This window comes from Phalacrocorax carbo, unplaced genomic scaffold, assembly GCF_963921805.1.
Source record: "Phalacrocorax carbo unplaced genomic scaffold, bPhaCar2.1 SCAFFOLD_60, whole genome shotgun sequence".
Lineage (NCBI taxonomy): Eukaryota > Metazoa > Chordata > Aves > Suliformes > Phalacrocoracidae > Phalacrocorax > Phalacrocorax carbo.
The window spans coordinates 332,712-355,535 of NW_026990329.1; the positions used below are offsets into that span (position 1 = coordinate 332,712).

General features: G+C 52.3%; 1 long non-coding RNA gene across 1 annotated transcript; it reads right to left on the reverse strand.

Moving 5' to 3' along the window:
• Positions 1–711: 711 nt before the first annotated feature.
• LOC135311020 (uncharacterized) lies at positions 712–1,817 on the reverse strand. Its single transcript, XR_010370922.1, has 3 exons — positions 1,693–1,817; positions 1,116–1,307; positions 712–857 (listed from the first exon to the last, which is right to left on the reverse strand). It is a non-coding gene; the product is annotated as an uncharacterized LOC135311020 (long non-coding RNA).
• Positions 1,818–22,824: the final 21,007 nt, after the last annotated feature.

Consider the following 22,824-nt stretch of genomic DNA (forward strand, 5'->3'; position numbering starts at 1 on the left):
CTCCATCATCCTCTCCTTCAGGAAATCAAATCCCGATCGCTACATACCAGAAGTTTGTGCAGGAGATGGCCGAGGCCAGCCCCATATATGAGGCACTCTGTGACCCTGCTCTCTCTTTTGGCCACAGCACCCGCCACCGGGGAGCCCCAAACCCCTTGTGACTCCCAAGGAAAACCAGATAAAACTAGTTCAAAACAACTGGCAGGTGAGAGGTGACCGACAAACACGTATAGCCCACCTCAAACCAGCCAGAGAGCTGACTACCTCCCCCACTAAACTCTCATCTTCGACAAATACACCAAACAGAACAATGTTTACGCTGAACAGAACAAAACCCTTACCCTCTGACACTCTGAAAAGGATTTGTGCACCCACAAAATATATATATATTCATGCTATCGACCGACGGACCACACTTCCTCAGGGTCAGCCCTGCAAAGACAGGAGGACGCCCGATGCTCTCTCCATAAATATAAAATAAAAAACTGAGCCAGAGCCAGGCAGAGAGAGGCGGAGAAAGAACAAGTAGCCACAGGCTACAGGACAGAGAGAGGGAGGACCAAAAAGACGGGGAGGCAGGGAGCCACTCAGAGCGAGATGGAGAAAGAAGGGGCGGGGGGACGCAAAAAAAAAAACCTAAAAATAATTTTGCAGCAGGTAAGGAAAGAGAGGGGGCCAGGGGGGACAGACAGGGAGGGCCCAGGACGCACAAGAGAGGCAACGGGGCCCCAGTGGCCCAGGACTCACCGCGACTCTCGCTCTCAGCGCTGCTGGCACAATTTAGCCGTTCAGATGCTTCTTTCCCCTCCTCTCCGCCCTGCCTCTTCTGCAGCTCCAGACTCTAGGCCGTTCTCCACCTAAAGAGGATACACGGGTGTCTTACCGCTCTTACGAGATGAGGCTTCCTAGGCACGTAGCCTAGCTCGCTCGTGCACTACACGCCCGTACCCAACTCCCGGTTACGCGTACAGACCCTGCGGTGCACGTTGGTGGCCTGGCCCGCTGCGGGCTACGAAGGGGGATCCTCCCTCCCTCACCTGCAGGGACAGGCTCTCTCTTGCCTGCGGCAGGAAGGCAGCTGGCAGCCAGAGCGCCTTCAGTTTCTTCTGCTTTACCTTTCGTTGGCGTCTCCAGCTTCAGCCGAGGCAGCTCCTGTCCACAGCCGGGAAGGGCTCTGTGTGTCCCTTTTCGCCCCCGCGCTGCGAGGATGGCAACGCCGGGCAGAGAGAAGCCACGCAAGCCTGAGACGGCCGCAGTCAACGGCATCCCCGGGGGAAGGACAGACAACCACGTCCTCAGCACGGTCTCTGCGAGAGGGAAAGAAGAAACAGCGACCGTCATTACCGTCGATCGACCCTGGCCAAAGCCCCTCCTTGCGCAGGGGCTTCTGGACACACCGCCCCTTCCCCGCGCTACTGCTAAGGGCCCCTGCGCCGAGGGGGAATCCAGTGCGCTCGAGGGCCGGCTCGCTGCCTTCACGACAGGGCCTGGGGGCGGCCAAGGGCTACGCAGCACGCTTCAGGGGAGGTGCCGGGGCTGGGGGCAGGCGCACGGGGCAAGGGGGGGGCCAGGGGAGGCTGAGCGGGAGCTCCGGTGAGCCGGGGAGGCGGCGGCCATCATCTGCGCCCTGGGCAGGGGGAAAAGGTCCTCCTCCTTTCCCTCTTCCCTTCTGTCAGCTCCCGGGGAACTCACCGCTTCTCGGGGAGCGGCCGCACCTGGAAGCCCCCAGAAATCAACACGAATCCAACCCCAAAAATACACCGCGCCTACCGTACGCGGCACGGCCGCCCGGCACCCGAGCGCCGGAACACCGCGCCTCCCGCCGCGCCCCGGCGAGCCACGTGACAGGGCCGGCAGCCACTGCGCCAGGACTACAGCTCCCGGCACGCTCTGCGCCACAACACGGCCGCCCGGCAGCCCCCCGCCACAAGGACTACAGCTCCCGGCACGCTCTGCGCCACAACACGGCCGCCCGGCAGCCCCCCGCCGCAAGGACTACAGCTCCCGCCATGCTCTGCGCCACAACACGGCCGCCCGGCAGCCACCCGCCGCAAGGACTACAGCTCCCGGCATGCTCTGCGCCACAACACGGCCGCCCGGCAGCCCCCCGCCGCAAGGACTACAGCTCCCGGCATGCTCTGCGCCACAACACGGCCGCCCGGCAGCCCCCCGCCACAAGGACTACAGCTCCCGGCATGCTCTGCGCCACAACACGGCCGCCCGGCAGCCCCCCGCCGCAAGGACTACAGCTCCCGGCATGCTCTGCGCCACAACGCGGCCGCCCGGCAGCCCCCCGCCACAAGGACTACAGCTCCCGGCATGCTCTGCGCCACAACACGGCCGCCCGGCAGCCCCCCGCCGCAAGGACTACAGCTCCCGGCATGCTCTGCGCCACAACACGGCCGCCCGGCAGCCCCCCGCCACAAGGACTACAGCTCCCGGCATGCTCTGCGCCACAACACGGCCGCCCGGCAGCCCCCCGCCGCAAGGACTACAGCTCCCGGCATGCTCTGCGCCACAACGCGGCCGCCCGGCAGCCCCCCGCCACAAGGACTACAGCTCCCGGCACGCTCTGCGCCACAACACGGCCGCCCGCCCAGCCGGCAGACGCACCACCACAGCTCCCGCCACGCCGCGAGCCCGCCCTCCCCGCTCTCTCACCCTGCGGGGCACCGTCCCTCCCGCCGATGCACCCGGAAGCCCCACCGAGCCCTCAGCACAGCCTCGCTCTCCCCACCGCCCGCTCCGACCCGCCGCTGCCCCGCCGCAGCCCTCCTCGGGGCTTGACCCGGCACGCAGCGGCCCCCCACCCAGCCCCCGCTCACCTCCTCCCTCGCTACACTCGCAGCCCGCTGACGCTCGGCCACAGCTCCGCTCCGCCCCGCCCTCGGCTCACACTGGCCCCCCGGAGCAGGGCACCACCCCTTTTCCAGGGAGGAGCCGGCACCGCCAGCCCCACTGCCCGCACCTGGGGCTCCTCCAGCCAGACCCCGCCCACAGCTGAGGCGCAGCAGCAACGGGGGGCCCCCTCCCCTCACCCCCACAGTGCACCACCTCCTCCCCCGGGCTCCATCACAGCCCCTTGCCCCACGCCAAGGGAGCGCAAACGCAGCCCTCAGGCCAAAGGAGAGGGCAGCTGTTTGTGCAGGCGCGCACGTAACAAGTCCCAGGAGCGATTCGTGGCTCAGGGTCCCCAACGCTCCCCCTGCCCCAAGGCCACCTCGGCCGCCGTTGCCGCAGCCGCACGGAGCTGGTGGTGGCTGGGATAGTGCTCATTTTCTCCACAGTAGCTAGGAAGGGATACGTTTTGGATTTATGCTCAAAACACCGTTAATAATGTAGAGATGTTTTGGTTCTTGCTGAGCACTGCTTCCACAGTCAGGGCCTCTTCTGGTTCTCTCAGTGCCCCACCAGCAAGTAGGCTGGGACAGCTGGGAAAGCTTTCTCAGCTAACTGACCAAAGGGATATTCCATACCATTTGACATCATGCTCAGCACACGCAGCTGGGGGAAGAAGGGGGAGTCCTTGGGGGGGGGGGGGGGCTACGGCATTTCTCTCCCTAAGTAACCATGACACATGACAGAGCCCTGCTTTCCCAGAGGTGGCTCAACACCTGCCCGCCGAAAAGGAGGAGTGAATTAATTCCTTGCTTTGCTTCCACGCACAGCTTTTGCTTTACCTATTAAACAGTCTTGATCTCAGCCCATGATTTTTCTCACTTTTACCCTTCCAGCTCTCTCCCCCAGCCCACTGAGGGTGGAGCGAGCAAGCAGCTCCCTGGTGCAGAGTTGCCAGCTGGGGCTAAACCACGGCACGCACTTGTCCGCGTTTGGCAGGGAAGGGACCGTCCGTCGCCTGGCTCCTGGAGCGACGGGCTGCTGGGCAGAGGGGGAGGCCACCAAAGGTGAGGAGCAGGGCACAGGACAGTAGGAAGAGAGAAGAGAAGAGAAGAGCGGCAGCCAGCTGGACGGGGGCGGGGGGGCGTGTGTGCGTGTAGTGAGAAGGCACGAGGCAGGGAACAGGACGGCCAGAGAAGGACAGGGAGCCTGACGGAGGTGGAGATACAAGCAGCAGAGAGAGGGGAAGAGAGGCAGCAGAAAGAGGGGGGAAGAGCAGGACACAGACCAACAAAGAAGGAAGAGGAGCAGGCTGGAGACGCACAAAGAACCTGGGGCAGGCAGCACGACAGCGAGGGAGGAAAGAAGAATAGGGGCAGGAAGCTGGACCGAGCGCGATGGAGACAGACAAGACAAGCGACAAGAACAGGGCAGAAAGGGAAGAATGAAGCCACGGGGACAGGGAGCCGAGACAGCCAACAACGGAGGGAAGGGGCCGGGGAGGGAACACCACAAAACAAACCATGGGGCTACGTGGTACAGCGCACGAGAAGGCAGAGAATTAAGAATTAGGGACAGGGAGCCAGAGAAACAACAACAAAAAAAAACACCCAAAACAAAAGGAGATGGGGAGCAAAAGGAATCGCAATGCGTACAGAAAGGAGAGAGAAACAATTCTAAAACAGGGTCATGGGGAAGCCAGAGACAGCAAGATGGAGAAAGGACAAAAGCTACAGGCTACAGGGCAGAGAGGGAAGAATTAATGAATAGACACAGAGAGCTGGGCAGAAAGAGATGGAGAAAGGCTGAAGATCACACGGCCAACAGGGAAGAGAGAAGAGAGGGAGGAATTTTCAAAACAGGGGCAAGAAGCCAGAGAGAGGGAGAGAGGCGCAACAATAAAATGGGGACAGGCCACAGGGCGGCGAGGAGGGAATCGATGAATAAGAACAGGAGACCAAAGAGAACACAATGTAGAATGGAAAAAAGGAACAGCGGCCTACAGGGAAGGAGGAATTAAAGATCAGGCACTGGGAGGCAGACAGAGACACATGAAGAAACAAGTAGGAAAAAAAAAAAAAAACCACACAACGGCAATGGGCTACAAAGACAGACAGAGAGGGAAGAAATAAAACATAGCAGCAAGGAGCTGGACAGAGAGAGATGAGGACAAACAAACAGCACGGGTCTACGTGACAGAGAACGTGGAATTAGAACACAGAGAGGGGGAGCCGGACAGAGAGAGAGGCCGAGAGAAAAATCTAGACGGGCTACGGCGGGCAGAGGCAGGAATTAAAACCTAGGGACAGGGAGCTGGACAGAGGGAGACGGAGATCACAGGGAACAGCGGCGGGTGCAGGAAGAACAGGAATTCAAGAATAGGGAAAGGGAGCTGGACAGAGAAGAACTCAGGCAGGCAAGTAACAGTAGCAGGGTACAGAGCAGAGCAGACGAACTAAAAAGCGCGGCGGGAGCGTTGAGGCAGACAGAGAGAGATTAAGAAAAAAGTCACGGGCTACGTGGCAAAGCAGGAGGAACTCAGAAACGGGGATGGCAACCAAGGGAGAGTGAGCTGGTGAAGGATAACGGGTATTCAAAGTGAGGGACGGGGAGCTGGGAAAAGCGAGGCAGAGAAAAACAGAATCACAGAGAGAATCACACAAAGCCAAAAAAGAAGAAACTGAACAACAGGAACAGGTGTAACCAAAGCGATGAAATCAACCAACCAGAGACGGTGTTCCATTACGGGAACACGGAGCGTACGAATCAGCGCATCTGTCGATCTGCATTTTAGTCCCTAGGCGATCGTTAATGTCAGCAGAACAACAGACAACGTGCTTCTGTCAGAAACGGATGACAAAACGCGGTTTCGTGTAGCGGACTGAGAAAACTAGCCAAGACTGCCAAGATTAAGAGCCAAGAAGGTAAAAGGCAATTCTGGCAGGGGGAGATTGCGACCACCGACTCACGGACCACCACCGAGCCTGCGCAGCGATTTACATACGGAACGAGCAAGTTTGTACCGATCAGTAGACAGGACGATAATGAATATGTATGAATACGTAAAATTTTGATCTACAAATTCTACGGGAAAGGTGTGTGAGGTACGCACGCCAGGAGGAGCGATCCCCCGTGCATCTGGCGCCGTGAATAAAGAACGCCTGCTCTTTAATACTAGATTGGTGTTGAATAGATATTTCCGATTTTACCGTGTTTTTTGGTAACAGTTTTGGCACCCCAGATGGGAACCTGCTTTTGAATCTCGACGGATCCGCAGGACCGTGGGACCTGCAGCCAGCCCCAAGGAATTCTTGGGGAGAGCTTCCGATCCCCAGGCCAGAGAATTCTGAGAAAGATCCCCTGGACTGAAGTAAACAAGGCATTCGTTTACGAAGAAACTTAGGTAGAATAATATGTGGCGTTAGCTTCCCACATAGGATAGGATAGTGGGTTTGAGTCCCACAGGCCTGCCCGTAAGGCGCGGCAAAAGCCACGCAGGGTTGGGGCCAAGAGGTACCTCGGTTGGTAAGTCTCTGCTAGGCGAAAGCCTGTGGAGCGGGACCCGAGGGTAGGGGGGTCTTCAACAGGGGGTTGAAGTCTCCAGGGATATCTAGCAGGGGGCTACAGATCCCAGTGAGACCTCTAACGGGGGTTGGAGTCCCTCTGACTACTATTTGTGATAGTGCACTATCACAACTGCTAGTCGACTGGGAGATGGGAGCATTTCTGAGTAAGAAACCTATCCCACAGAGAACACCTTTGGGATGTACTTTGAAGCACTGGAAAGACATCGGGGGTGATGACCCACTAACTCGGAAACCATTAATTGAATATTGCAATCATTGGTGCCCAACGTATCAATTGGAAGGTGGGCACGAATGGCCAGAACAGGAGACATTGCAATATCATACCATCTTGCAATTAATGTTGTTTTGTAAAAAGGGAAGGCAAATGGGAAGAAGTGGCATATGTTGATTTGTTCTTTACACTGTGGAATCATCCAGAGTGGCAGAAACAGCGTGAGATATGTCCACAGGATTCTACGGCAATGTTTCTGAAAAGAGGAAAATGTGGTGAGAACTTGAAGTGTTGCTCTACTTGTGATACTGGATACTTCACTTGATGGAACTGACAAGAAAATAGTATTGAATACAGCCAGAAGGCAGGTGCAGGGAGCACATGCTAACAGGAATTTACAGAGAACAACGAATAAGAATTTTCCATCTACAAATCCCGAGTGGGACCCTAATCAGCCAGGACCCAGGGGAATGTTGACTAGATGTCAGAGACAGATTTTATTTGGAGTAAGACATGCAATGCCAAAAGCCATAAATTTTGACCCATTTATTAAGTGAGACAAGAATTAAAGGAGTCCCCCCCTTCAGCCTTTATGGAAAGGCTGAAGGTGACCACCAGAAAATATACTCATTTGAACCCAGAAAAAAACAGAAAAAGCAATTCAGTTGGTCTCTATATTCATAAGACAATCAGCCCCAGATTGGGGGGGGTGGGGGGGGGGAGTAAAAAAACCTTCAGAAACTAGAAGAACCTGAATCCAGAGATCTGGGTAAAATGCTTGAAGTAGCTTGGCATGAAGGAGACCAGAGGAATCAACCCTAGCTGAACACCTGGTTACACTGAAGCTAGGGAATGAAGAAATAGAATTTTTGGTAGATACGGGAGCCACTTCTTTGGTATTGAATACACGTAAAGAGAAAGTTGATCATAAACCAGTAGGTGTTGTTAGTGCGACAGGGCAAAGAAAAATTAGCCTTTCTTAGAGCCATTAAAGTTTAAATTGGAGAAGCAATGGGCAACTCACCAGTTTCTGTATATGCCTGAATGTCCACTGCCTCTGTTATGATGAGATCTATTAAGTAAATTAGATGCTCAAGTAACTTTTAAAGATGGAGAGATTAAATTACTAATACCAGAACAGAATCAAAAGCCACAGAGGCGAGAGCGTTTATGTTACAGGATTCCTCCAGGGAGGAACAGGTTCCCGAAGAAGTGGAAAACGTAGTAATTCCTTTGGTTTGAGCGAGCGGAGCTCCGGAGCGACCTAAGCGGGCAGAGCCGGTAAAAGTAACCTTAAAGCCTGGAGCCAAGCCGGTAAGGCAAAAACAATACCGTATTAAGCGAGAGGCTCGAAAAGGATTAGAGAAGTTAATTATAAATTTTTTTCAGAATATGAGCTCTTAATAGAATGTGAATCAGAATATAGTACTCCTGTGCCGCCAGTAAAGAAATCTAGAGGCAAAGAGTATTAGCTGGTTCACGATTTAAGGGCTATATCTCAGGTGGTCCAAGATCTACATCCGGTAGTAGCTAATCCATACACTTTACTGACCTCTTTTAAAGGAGGAGCATAAATGGTTTACTGTACTAGATTTGAAGGATGCCTTCTTTTGCATACCTCCAGGCATAAAAAGTCAAAGCCTATTTGCTTTGGAATGGGAAAGCCCCACCACAGAATGAAAGACACAGCTAACATGGACCGTACTTCCACAAGGATTTAAAATTAGTCCTACGATATTTGGGACTCAGCTGGCAAGAAAAAAAATTAGAAATATAGAAATGTCTAGAAAAAACAGAACCCAGGGAGAGGCATATTGTTACAGAATGCAGACGACATTCTGATAGTGGCAGAAAGTAAAGAATAATGTTTTGAAATTTTTAAATTTTCTGGGCCAAGGAAGATGCGGAGTTTCCAGAAACAAAACCCAAATAGGAGAAGCAACAGCCATTTATTTAGGATTCGAAATATCTCAAAGACAAAGACAATTAGAAAGTGAAAAGAAAGAAACTATTTGTCAAATTCCCGAACCTTGCGGCCCGAAGGAACTGAGAGCTTTTCTGAAAATAGTGAAATAGCGTCAGCTCTGGATTCTGAACTACAGACTGTATGTAAAACCATTATATGAGGCACTGAAAGAATCAAAGGATAAATATTTAACCTGGACGCCCGGATGCCAAACGGCATTCAAAGAACTGAAAAGAGCCTCAGTGATGGCCCCTGCATTAGGCCTACCCGATTTCGCTAAACCTTTTGAGTTGTTTGTCCACGAAAGACAACATTTAGCCCTTGGAGTGCTGACACAGCGACTGGGAACCTGGAAGAGACCCGTGGGCTACTTCTCCAAACAACTCGACCACGTGAGTAAAAGATGGCCTGGATGTTTACGGGCAGTGGCAACAGCAGCGCTGCCGATCCAGGAAGCCCCAAAGTTAACAATGGGACAAAAGATGACAGTATGTGTCCCGCACATAGCGGTGACTGTTTTAGAACAAAAGGGGGGTCGTTGGCTATCCCTTAGCAGAATGTTGAAATATCAAGTTGTTCTGTTAGAACAAGACCATGTGGAATCGAAGACTACTGCTATACTGAATCCTGCTATGTTTTTAACAACAGAAAACCTTACGGACAATTTCGAACACGATCGCTTGCTAACTATTGAACAAGTCTATTCCAGCAGACCAGGCCTGAGACACAAACCTCTGGGAAAATCCTGATCTGGAGTTGTTTACAGATGGAAGCAGCTCTGGGCGAGAAGAGAATGGCCGGATATGCTGTCGTTATCACCGCCGAGGGAATGGAGTCAGGGGCGCTGCCTGCGAACACCTCAGCACAGAAAGCAGTATTGGTAGCGTTGAAGCGAGCTCTGCGAATGGCAGAAGGACGAAGGATAAATATCTAGACTGATTCCAAACATGCATTTGGTGTGATCCACGATCATGGAGCTACTGGGAAGGAAAAAGGACTGCCATCAGCCCAAGAATCATTGATACAGCATAAAGAAGACATTCTCCAACTTCCGGAAGACGTGCAGAAACCAAAAGAAGTGGCGGTAAAGCGTTGCAAAGCTCATCGATTCGGCCAGACGGCTGTAAACATAAGCAAACGATTGACAGATAAAGCTGCAAAGAGGACTGCAGAGCAAGGTATCCTTGCACTAGTACCAGTAAAACAGATCGGAATTCCAAAGTTGAAACCGAGATTATTATAATAAATTGGATGAGCAATTAGCAGAACAATTGGAAGCATCACAAAACACAGAGATGGTAGGTAACACCAGAAAAACAAGTAATAATAATAACAACCCCACAAGTTATGACAGAACTTGCAAAAGAAAAGCATGAGCAAACACATTAGGGTGTAGATGCTACGGTTTTGAGTTTAAAAGCATCTGTAGCGTGTGTAGGCATGACAAGAACAGTTAAACCCATGGTAGCTAAGTGTCCAATCTGTCCTAGAAATAATCCCCTGAACCAAAGGAAACCACCTTTAGGAGTAACAAAACAAAAAATTCTCCCGGAAATTATTAGCAAATTAAGTTTTCTGAGTTACCCAGACAAAATAGATATAGCAGTATTTGTTAGTGCTGATGGACAAGTTTTCTAGTTGGCCAGAAGCTTTCTCGTGCTGCACCAACAAAGCTAGAGTAGTAGTTAAGATGTTGCTGAAAGAAATAATACCAAGATTTAGAGTGCCAACAGGAATGTCCTCTGAGAGAGGACCACATTTTTTTGCAGAGGTAGTTCAACAAATTAATAAAATTTTGGGTATAAAATGGAACCTGCATATGCCCTAGAGACCACAATCAAGTGAAAATTTTGAGAAGATGAACCAAACACTGAACTGACATAGTGGAATATTATTGATCTAAGATGGAAGTATTGAGAAAATGATTATTTCAAAACTTCCAAAGGGGGGAAATGTAACCAAAGCGATGAAATCAACCAACCAGAGACGGTGTTCCATTACGGGAACACGGAGCGTACGAATCAGCGCATCTGTCGATCTGCATTTTAGTCCCTAGGCGATCGTTAATGTCAGCAGAACAACAGACAACGTGCTTCTGTCAGAAACGGATGACAAAACGCGGTTTCGTGTAGCGCACTGAGAAAACTAGCCAAGACTGCCAAGATTAAGAGCCAAGAAGGTAAAAGGCAATTCTGGCAGGGGGAGATTGCGACCACCGACTCACGGACCACCACCGAGCCTGCGCAGCGATTTACATACGGAACGAGCAAGTTTGTACCGATCAGTAGACAGGACAATAACGACTATATATGAGTATGTAAAATTTTGATCTACAAATTCTACGGGAAAGGTGTGTGAGGTACGCACGCCAGGAGGAGCGATCCCCCGTGCATCTGGCGCCGTGAATAAAGAACGCCTGCTCTTTAATACTAGATTGGTGTTGAAGAGATATTTCCGATTTTACCGCGTTTTTCGGTAACACAGGGAGTCAGACCAAGAGAGCCAGAGAAAGACACAATACCGACAGGCTACAGGACAGAGCAGGAGGAATGAAAAAATAAAAACGGAGCCAGAGCCAGGCAGAGAGAGGCGGAGAAAGAACAAGTAGCCACAGGCTACAGGACAGAGAGAGGGAGGCCTGAAAAGACGGGGAGGCAGGGAGCCACTCAGAGCGAGATGGAGAAAGAAGGGGCGGGGGGGGGTGCAAAAAAAAAAAACTAAAAAAAATTTTGCAGCAGGTAAGGAAAGAGAGGGGGCCAGGGGAGAGACAGGGAGGGCCCAGGATGCACAAGAGAGGCAACGGGGCCCCAGTGGCCCAGGACTCACCGCGACTCTCGCTCTCAGCGCTGCTGGCACAATTTAGCCGTTCAGATGCTTCTTTCCCCTCCTCTCTGCCCTGCCTCTTCTGCAGCTCCAGACTCTAGGCCATCCTCCACCTAAAGAGGATACATGGGTGTCTTACCGCTCTTACGAGATGAGGCTTCCTAGGCACGTAGCCTAGCTCGCTCGTGCACTACACGCCCGTACCCAACTCCCGGTTACGCGTACAGACCCTGCGGTGCACGTTGGTGGCCTGGCCCGCTGCGGGCTACGAAGGGGGATCCTCCCTCCCTCACCTGCAGGGACAGGCTCTCTCTTGCCTGCGGCAGGAAGGCAGCTGGCAGCCAGAGCGCCTTCAGTTTCTTCTGCTTTACCTTTCGTTGGCGTCTCCAGCTTCAGCCGAGGCAGCTCCTGTCCACAGCCGGGAAGGGCTCTGTGTGTCCCTTTTCGCCCCCGCGCTGCGAGGATGGCAACGCCGGGCAGAGAGAAGCCACGCAAGCCTGAGACGGCTGCAGTCAACGGCATCCCCGGGGGAAGGACAGACAACCACGTCCTCAGCACGGTCTCTGGGAGAGGGAAAGAAGAAACAGCGACCGTCATTACCGTCGATCGACCCTGGCCAAAGCCCCTCCTTGCGCAGGGGCTTCTGGACACACCGCCCCTTCCCCGCGCTACTGCTAAGGGCCCCTGCGCCGAGGGGGAATCCAGTGCGCTCGAGGGCCGGCTCGCTGCCTTCACGACAGGGCCTGGGGGCGGCCAAGGGCTACGCAGCACGCTTCAGGGGAGGTGCCGGGGCTGGGGGCAGGCGCACGGGGCAAGGGGGGGGCCAGGGGAGGCTGAGCGGGAGCTCCGGTGAGCCGGGGAGGCGGCGGCCATCATCTGCGCCCTGGGCAGGGGGAAAAGGTCCTCCTCCTTTCCCTCTTCCCTTCTGTCAGCTCCCGGGGAACTCACCGCTTCTCGGGGAGCGGCCGCACCTGGAAGCCCCCAGAAATCAACACGAATCCAACCCCAAAAATACACCGCGCCTACCGTACGCGGCACGGCCGCCCGGCACCCGAGCGCCGGAACACCGCGCCTCCCGCCACGCCCCGGCGAGCCACGTGACAGGGCCGGCAGCCACTGCGCCAGGACTACAGCTCCCGGCATGCTCTGCGCCACAACACGGCCGCCCGGCAGCCCCCCGCCACAAGGACTACAGCTCCCGGCATGCTCTGCGCCACAACGCGGCCGCCCGGCAGCCCCCCGCCGCAAGGACTACAGCTCCCGGCATGCTCTGCGCCACAACACGGCCGCCCGGCAGCCCCCCGCCGCAAGGACTACAGCTCCCGGCATGCTCTGCGCCACAACACGGCCGCCCGGCAGCCCCCCGCCGCAAGGACTACAGCTCCCGGCATGCTCTGCGCCACAACACGGCCGCCCGGCAGCCCCCCGCCGCAAGGACTACAGCTCCCGGCATGCTCTGCGCCACAACACGGCCGCCCGGCAGCCCCCCGCCACAAGGACTACAGCTCCCGCCATGCTCTGCGCCACAACACGGCCGCCCGGCAGCCCCCCGCCACAAGGACTACAGCTCCCGGCATGCTCTGCGCCACAACACGGCCGCCCGGCAGCCCCCCGCCACAAGGACTACAGCTCCCGGCACGCTCTGCGCCACAACACGGCCGCCCGGCAGCCCCCCGCCGCAAGGACTACAGCTCCCGGCACGCTCTGCGCCACAACGCGGCCGCCCGGCAGCCCCCCGCCGCAAGGACTACAGCTCCCGGCACGCTCTGCGCCACAACACGGCCGCCCGGCAGCCCCCCGCCACAAGGACTACAGCTCCCGCCATGCTCTGCGCCACAACATGGCCGCCCGCCCAGCCGCCACACGCACCACCACAGCTCCCGCCACGCCGCGGGCCCGCCCTCCCCGCTCTCTCACCCTGCGGGGCACCGTCCCTCCCGCCGATGCACCCGGAAGCCCCACCGAGCCCTCAGCACAGCCTCGCTCTCCCCACCGCCCGCTCCGACCCGCCGCTGCCCCGCCGCAGCCCTCCTCGGGGCTTGACCCGGCACGCAGCGGCCCCCCACCCAGCCCCCGCTCACCTCCTCCCTCGCTACACTCGCAGCCCGCTGACGCTCGGCCACAGCTCCGCTCCGCTCCGCCCTCGGCTCACACTGGCCCCCCGGAGCAGGGCACCACCCCTTTTCCAGGGAGGAGCCGGCACCGCCAGCCCCACTGCCCGCACCTGGGGCTCCTCCAGCCAGACCCCGCCCACAGCTGAGGCGCAGCAGCAACGGGGGGCCCCCTCCCCTCACCCCCACAGTGCACCACCTCCTCCCCGGGCTCCGTCACAGCCCCTTGCCCCACGCCAAGGGAGCGCAAACGCAGCCCTCAGGCCAAAGGAGAGGGCAGGTGTTTGTGCAGGCGCGCACGTAACAAGTCCCAGGAGCGATTCGTGGCTCAGGGTCCCCAACGCTCCCCCTGCCCCAAGGCCACCTCGGCCGCCGTTGCCGCAGCCGCACGGAGCTGGTGGTGGCTGGGATAGTGCTCATTTTCTCCACAGTAGCTAGGAAGGGATACGTTTTGGATTTATGCTCAAAACCCCGTTAATAATGTAGAGATGTTTTGGTTCTTGCTGAGCACTGCTTCCACAGTCAGGGCCTCTTCTGGTTCTCTCAGTGCCCCACCAGCAAGTAGGCTGGGACAGCTGGGAAAGCTTTCCCAGCTAACTGACCAAAGGGATATTCCATACCATTTGACATCATGCTCAGCACACGCAGCTGGGGGAAGAAGGGGGAGTCCTTGGGGGGGGGGGGGGGGGGGGGGGGGGGCTACGGCATTTCTCTCCCTAAGTAACCATGACACATGACAGAGCCCTGCTTTCCCAGAGGTGGCTCAACACCTGCCCGCCGAAAAGGAGGAGTGAATTAATTCCTTGCTTTGCTTCCACGCACAGCTTTTGCTTTACCTATTAAACAGTCTTGATCTCAGCCCATGATTTTTCTCACTTTTACCCTTCCAGCTCTCTCCCCCAGCCCACTGAGGGTGGAGCGAGCAAGCAGCTCCCTGGTGCAGAGTTGCCAGCTGGGGCTAAACCACGGCACGCGCTTGTCCGCGTTTGGCAGGGAAGGGACCGTCCGTCGCCCGGCTCCTGGAGCGACGGGCTGCTGGGCAGAGGGGGAGGCCACCAAAGGTGAGGAGCAGGGCACAGGACAGTAGGAAGAGAGAAGAGAAGAGAAGAGCGGCAGCCAGCTGGACGGGGGCGGGGGGGCGTGTGTGCGTGTAGTGAGAAGGCACGAGGCAGGGAACAGGACGGCCAGAGAAGGCCAGAGAAGGACAGGGAGCCTGACGGAGGTGGAGATACAAGCAGCAGAGAGAGGGGAAGAGAGGCAGCAGAAAGAGGGGGGAAGAGCAGGACACAGACCAACAAAGAAGGAAGAGGAGCAGGCTGGAGACGCACAAAGAACCTGGGGCAGGCAGCACGACAGCGAGGGAGGAAAGAAGAATAGGGGCAGGAAGCTGGACCGAGCGCGATGGAGACAGACAAGACAAGCGACAAGAACAGGGCAGAGAGGGAAGAATGAAGCCACGGGGACAGGGAGCCGAGACAGCCAACAACGGAGGGAAGGGGCCGGGGAGGGAACACCACAAAACAAACCATGGGGCTACGTGGTACAGAGCACGAGAAGGCAGAGAATTAAGAATTAGGGACAGGGAGCCAGAGAAACAACAACAAAAAAAAAACACCCAAAACAAAGGGAGATGGGGAGCAAAAGGAATCGCAATGCGTACAGAAAGGAGAGAGAAACAATTCTAAAACAGGGTCATGGGGAAGCCAGAGACAGCAAGATGGAGAAAGGACAAAAGCTACAGGCTACAGGGCAGAGAGGGAAGAATTAATGAATAGACACAGAGAGCTGGGCAGAAAGAGATGGAGAAAGGCTGAAGATCACACGGCCAACAGGGAAGAGAGAAGAGAGGGAGGAATTTTCAAAACAGGGGCAAGAAGCCAGAGAGAGGGAGAGAGGCGCAACAATAAAATGGGGACAGGCCACAGGGCGGCGAGGAGGGAATCGATGAATAAGAACAGGAGACCAAAGAGAACACAATGTAGAATGGAAAAAAGGAACAGCGGCCTACAGGGAAGGAGGAATTAAAGATCAGGCACTGGGAGGCAGACAGAGACACATGAAGAAACAAGTAGGAAAAAAAAAAAAAAAAACACACAACGGCAATGGGCTACAAAGACAGACAGAGAGGGAAGAAATAAAACATAGCAGCAAGGAGCTGGACAGAGAGAGATGAGGACAAACAAACAGCACGGTCTACGTGACAGAGAACGTGGAATTAGAACACAGAGAGGGGGAGCTGGACAGAGAGAGAGGCCGAGAGAAAAATCTAGACGGGCTACGGCGGGCAGAGGCAGGAATTAAAACCTAGGGACAGGGAGCTGGACAGAGGGGACGGAGATCACAGGGAACAGCGGCGGGTGCAGGAAGAACAGGAATTCAAGAATAGGGAAAGGGAGCTGGACAGAGAAGAACTCAGGCAGGCAAGTAACAGTAGCAGGGTACAGAGCAGAGCAGACGAACTAAAAAGCGCGGCGGGAGCGTTGAGGCAGACAGAGAGAGATTAAGAAAAAAGTCACGGGCTACGTGGCAAAGCAGGAGGAACTCAGAAACGGGGATGGCAACCAAGGGAGAGTGAGCTGGTGAAGGATAACGGGTATTCAAAGTGAGGGACGGGGAGCTGGGAAAAGCGAGGCAGAGAAAAACAGAATCACAGAGAGAATCACACAAAGCCAAAAAAGAAGAAACTGAACAACAGGAACAGGTGTCACCAAAGCGATGAAATCAACCAACCAGAGACGGTGTTCCATTACGGGAACACGGAGCGTACGAATCAGCGCATCTGTCGATCTGCATTTTAGTCCCTAGGCGATCGTTAATGTCAGCAGAACAACAGACAACGTGCTTCTGTCAGAAAAGGATGACAAAACGCGGTTTCGTGTAGCGCACTGAGAAAACTAGCCAAGACTGCCAAGATTAAGAGCCAAGAAGGTAAAAGGCAATTCTGGCAGGGGGAGATTGCGACCACCGACTCACGGACCACCACCGAGCCTGCGCAGCGATTTACATACGGAACGAGCAAGTTTGTACCGATCAGTAGACAGGACGATAATGAATATGTATGAATACGTAAAATTTTGATCTACAAATTCTACGGGAAAGGTGTGTGAGGTACGCACGCCAGGAGGAGCGATCCCCCGTGCATCTGGCGCCGTGAATAAAGAACGCCTGCTCTTTAATACTAGATTGGTGTTGAATAGATATTTCCGATTTTACCGTGTTTTTTGGTAACAGTTTTGGCACCCCAGATGGGAACCTGCTTTTGAATCTCGACGGATCCGCAGGACCGTGGGACCTGCAGCCAGCCCCAAGGAATTCTTGGGGAGAGCTTCCGATCCCCAGGCCAGAGAATTCTGAGAAAGATCCCCTGGACTGAAGTAAACAAGGCATTCGTTTACGAAGAAACTTAGGTAGAATAATATGTGGCGTTAGCTTCCCACATAGGATAGGATAGTGGGTTTGAGTCCCACAGGCCTGCCCGTAAGGCGCGGCAAAAGCCACGCAGGGTTGGGGCCAAGAGGTACCTCGGTTGGTAAGTCTCTGCTAGGCGAAAGCCTGTGGAGCGGGACCCGAGGGTAGGGGGGTCTTCAACAGGGGGTTGAAGTCTCCAGGGATATCTAGCAGGGGGCTACAGATCCCAGTGAGACCTCTAACGGGGGTTGGAGTCCCTCTGACTACTATTTGTGATAGTGCACTATCACAACTGCTAGTCGACTGGGAGATGGGAGCATTTCTGAGTAAGAAACCTATCCCACAGAGAACACCTTTGGGATGTACTTTGAAGCACTGGAAAGACATCGGGGGTGATGACCCACTAACTCGGAAACCATTAATTGAATATTGCAATCATTGGTGCCCAACGTATCAATTGGAAGGTGGGCACGAATGGCCAGAACAGGAGACATTGCAATATCATACCATCTTGCAATTAATGTTGTTTTGTAAAAAGGGAAGGCAAATGGGAAGAAGTGGCATATGTTGATTTGTTCTTTACACTGTGGAATCATCCAGCGTGGCAGAAACAGCGTGAGATATGTCCACAGGATTCTACGGCAATGTTTCTGAAAAGAGGAAAATGTGGTGAGAACTTGAAGTGTTGCTCTACTTGTGATACTGGATACTTCACTTGATGGAACTGACAAGAAAATAGTATTGAATACAGCCAGAAGGCAGGTGCAGGGAGCACATGCTAACAGGAATTTACAGAGAACAACGAATAAGAATTTTCCATCTACAAATCCCGAGTGGGACCCTAATCAGCCAGGACCCAGGGGAATGTTGACTAGATGTCAGAGACAGATTTTATTTGGAGTAAGACATGCAATGCCAAAAGCCATAAATTTTGACCCATTTATTAAGTGAGACAAGAATTAAAGGAGTCCCCCCCTTCAGCCTTTATGGAAAGGCTGAAGGTGACCACCAGAAAATATACTCATTTGAACCCAGAAAAAAACAGAAAAAGCAATTCAGTTGGTCTCTATATTCATAAGACAATCAGCCCCAGATTGGGGGGGGTGGGGGGGGGGAGTAAAAAAACCTTCAGAAACTAGAAGAACCTGAATCCAGAGATCTGGGTAAAATGCTTGAAGTAGCTTGGCATGAAGGAGACCAGAGGAATCAACCCTAGCTGAACACCTGGTTACACTGAAGCTAGGGAATGAAGAAATAGAATTTTTGGTAGATACGGGAGCCACTTCTTTGGTATTGAATACACGTAAAGAGAAAGTTGATCATAAACCAGTAGGTGTTGTTAGTGCGACAGGGCAAAGAAAAATTAGCCTTTCTTAGAGCCATTAAAGTTTAAATTGGAGAAGCAATGGGCAACTCACCAGTTTCTGTATATGCCTGAATGTCCACTGCCTCTGTTATGATGAGATCTATTAAGTAAATTAGATGCTCAAGTAACTTTTAAAGATGGAGAGATTAAATTACTAATACCAGAACAGAATCAAAAGCCACAGAGGCGAGAGCGTTTATGTTACAGGATTCCTCCAGGGAGGAACAGGTTCCCGAAGAAGTGGAAAACGTAGTAATTCCTTTGGTTTGAGCGAGCGGAGCTCCGGAGCGACCTAAGCGGGCAGAGCCGGTAAAAGTAACCTTAAAGCCTGGAGCCAAGCCGGTAAGACAAAAACAATACCGTATTAAGCGAGAGGCTCGAAAAGGATTAGAGAAGTTAATTATAAATTTTTTTCAGAATATGAGCTCTTAATAGAATGTGAATCAGAATATAGTACTCCTGTGCCGCCAGTAAAGAAATCTAGAGGCAAAGAGTATTAGCTGGTTCACGATTTAAGGGCTATATCTCAGGTGGTCCAAGATCTACATCCGGTAGTAGCTAATCCATACACTTTACTGACCTCTTTTAAAGGAGGAGCATAAATGGTTTACTGTACTAGATTTGAAGGATGCCTTCTTTTGCATACCTCCAGGCATAAAAAGTCAAAGCCTATTTGCTTTGGAATGGGAAAGCCCCACCACAGAATGAAAGACACAGCTAACATGGACCGTACTTCCACAAGGATTTAAAATTAGTCCTACGATATTTGGGACTCAGCTGGCAAGAAAAAAAATTAGAAATATAGAAATGTCTAGAAAAAACAGAACCCAGGGAGAGGCATACTGTTACAGAATGCAGACGACATTCTGATAGTGGCAGAAAGTAAAGAATAATGTTTTGAAATTTTTAAATTTTCTGGGCCAAGGAAGATGCGGAGTTTCCAGAAACAAAACCCAAATAGGAGAAGCAACAGCCATTTATTTAGGATTCGAAATATCTCAAAGACAAAGACAATTAGAAAGTGAAAAGAAAGAAACTATTTGTCAAATTCCCGAACCTTGCGGCCCGAAGGAACTGAGAGCTTTTCTGAAAATAGTGAAATAGCGTCAGCTCTGGATTCTGAACTACAGACTGTATGTAAAACCATTATACGAGGCACTGAAAGAATCAAAGGATAAATATTTAACCTGGACGCCCGGATGCCAAACGGCATTCAAAGAACTGAAAAGAGCCTCAGTGATGGCCCCTGCATTAGGCCTACCCGATTTCGCTAAACCTTTTGAGTTGTTTGTCCACGAAAGACAACATTTAGCCCTTGGAGTGCTGACACAGCGACTGGGAACCTGGAAGAGACCCGTGGGCTACTTCTCCAAACAACTCGACCACGTGAGTAAAAGATGGCCTGGATGTTTACGGGCAGTGGCAACAGCAGCGCTGCCGATCCAGGAAGCCCCAAAGTTAACAATGGGACAAAAGATGACAGTATGTGTCCCGCACATAGCGGTGACTGTTTTAGAACAAAAGGGGGGTCGTTGGCTATCCCTTAGCAGAATGTTGAAATATCAAGTTGTTCTGTTAGAACAAGACCATGTGGAATCGAAGACTACTGCTATACTGAATCCTGCTATGTTTTTAACAACAGAAAACCTTACGGACAACTTCGAACACGATCGCTTGCTAACTATTGAACAAGTCTATTCCAGCAGACCAGGCCTGAGACACAAACCTCTGGGAAAATCCTGATCTGGAGTTGTTTACAGATGGAAGCAGCTCTGGGCGAGAAGAGAATGGCCGGATATGCTGTCGTTATCACCGCCGAGGGAATGGAGTCAGGGGCGCTGCCTGCGAACACCTCAGCACAGAAAGCAGTATTGGTAGCGTTGAAGCGAGCTCTGCGAATGGCAGAAGGACGAAGGATAAATATCTAGACTGATTCCAAACATGCATTTGGTGTGATCCACGATCATGGAGCTACTGGGAAGGAAAAAGGACTGCCATCAGCCCAAGAATCATTGATACAGCATAAAGAAGACATTCTCCAACTTCCGGAAGACGTGCAGAAACCAAAAGAAGTGGCGGTAAAGCGTTGCAAAGCTCATCGATTCGGCCAGACGGCTGTAAACATAAGCAAACGATTGACAGATAAAGCTGCAAAGAGGACTGCAGAGCAAGGTATCCTTGCACTAGTACCAGTAAAACAGATCGGAATTCCAAAGTTGAAACCGAGATTATTATAATAAATTGGATGAGCAATTAGCAGAACAATTGGAAGCATCACAAAACACAGAGATGGTAGGTAACACCAGAAAAACAAGTAATAATAATAACAACCCCACAAGTTATGACAGAACTTGCAAAAGAAAAGCATGAGCAAACACATTAGGGTGTAGATGCTACGGTTTTGAGTTTAAAAGCATCTGTAGCGTGTGTAGGCATGACAAGAACAGTTAAACCCATGGTAGCTAAGTGTCCAATCTGTCCTAGAAATAATCCCCTGAACCAAAGGAAACCACCTTTAGGAGTAACAAAACAAAAAATTCTCCCGGAAATTATTAGCAAATTAAGTTTTCTGAGTTACCCAGACAAAATAGATATAGCAGTAGTTGTTAGTGCTGATGGACAAGTTTTCTAGTTGGCCAGAAGCTTTCTCGTGCTGCACCAACAAAGCTAGAGTAGTAGTTAAGATGTTGCTGAAAGAAATAATACCAAGATTTAGAGTGCCAACAGGAATGTCCTCTGAGAGAGGACCACATTTTTTTGCAGAGGTAGTTCAACAAATTAATAAAATTTGGGGTATAAAATGGAACCTGCATATGCCCTAGAGACCACAATCAAGTGAAAATTTTGAGAAGATGAACCAAACACTGAACTGACATAGTGGAATATTATTGATCTAAGATGGAAGTATTGAGAAAATGATTATTTCAAAACTTCCAAAGGGGGGAAATGTAACCAAAGCGATGAAATCAACCAACCAGAGACGGTGTTCCATTACGGGAACACGGAGCGTACGAATCAGCGCATCTGTCGATCTGCATTTTAGTCCCTAGGCGATCGTTAATGTCAGCAGAACAACAGACAACGTGCTTCTGTCAGAAACGGATGACAAAACGCGGTTTCGTGTAGCGGACTGAGAAAACTAGCCAAGACTGCCAAGATTAAGAGCCAAGAAGGTAAAAGGCAATTCTGGCAGGGGGAGATTGCGACCACCGACTCACGGACCACCACCGAGCCTGCGCAGCGATTTACATACGGAACGAGCAAGTTTGTACCGATCAGTAGACAGGACGATAATGAATATGTATGAATACGTAAAATTTTGATCTACAAATTCTACGGGAAAGGTGTGTGAGGTACGCACGCCAGGAGGAGCGATCCCCCGTGCATCTGGCGCCGTGAATAAAGAACGCCTGCTCTTTAATACTAGATTGGTGTTGAATAGATATTTCCGATTTTACCGTGTTTTTTGGTAACAGTTTTGGCACCCCAGATGGGAACCTGCTTTTGAATCTCGACGGATCCGCAGGACCGTGGGACCTGCAGCCAGCCCCAAGGAATTCTTGGGGAGAGCTTCCGATCCCCAGGCCAGAGAATTCTGAGAAAGATCCCCTGGACTGAAGTAAACAAGGCATTCGTTTACGAAGAAACTTAGGTAGAATAATATGTGGCGTTAGCTTCCCACATAGGATAGGATAGTGGGTTTGAGTCCCACAGGCCTGCCCGTAAGGCGCGGCAAAAGCCACGCAGGGTTGGGGCCAAGAGGTACCTCGGTTGGTAAGTCTCTGCTAGGCGAAAGCCTGTGGAGCGGGACCCGAGGGTAGGGGGGTCTTCAACAGGGGGTTGAAGTCTCCAGGGATATCTAGCAGGGGGCTACAGATCCCAGTGAGACCTCTAACGGGGGTTGGAGTCCCTCTGACTACTATTTGTGATAGTGCACTATCACAACTGCTAGTCGACTGGGAGATGGGAGCATTTCTGAGTAAGAAACCTATCCCACAGAGAACACCTTTGGGATGTACTTTGAAGCACTGGAAAGACATCGGGGGTGATGACCCACTAACTCGGAAACCATTAATTGAATATTGCAATCATTGGTGCCCAACGTATCAATTGGAAGGTGGGCACGAATGGCCAGAACAGGAGACATTGCAATATCATACCATCTTGCAATTAATGTTGTTTTGTAAAAAGGGAAGGCAAATGGGAAGAAGTGGCATATGTTGATTTGTTCTTTACACTGTGGAATCATCCAGCGTGGCAGAAACAGCGTGAGATATGTCCACAGGATTCTACGGCAATGTTTCTGAAAAGAGGAAAATGTGGTGAGAACTTGAAGTGTTGCTCTACTTGTGATACTGGATACTTCACTTGATGGAACTGACAAGAAAATAGTATTGAATACAGCCAGAAGGCAGGTGCAGGGAGCACATGCTAACAGGAATTTACAGAGAACAACGAATAAGAATTTTCCATCTACAAATCCCGAGTGGGACCCTAATCAGCCAGGACCCAGG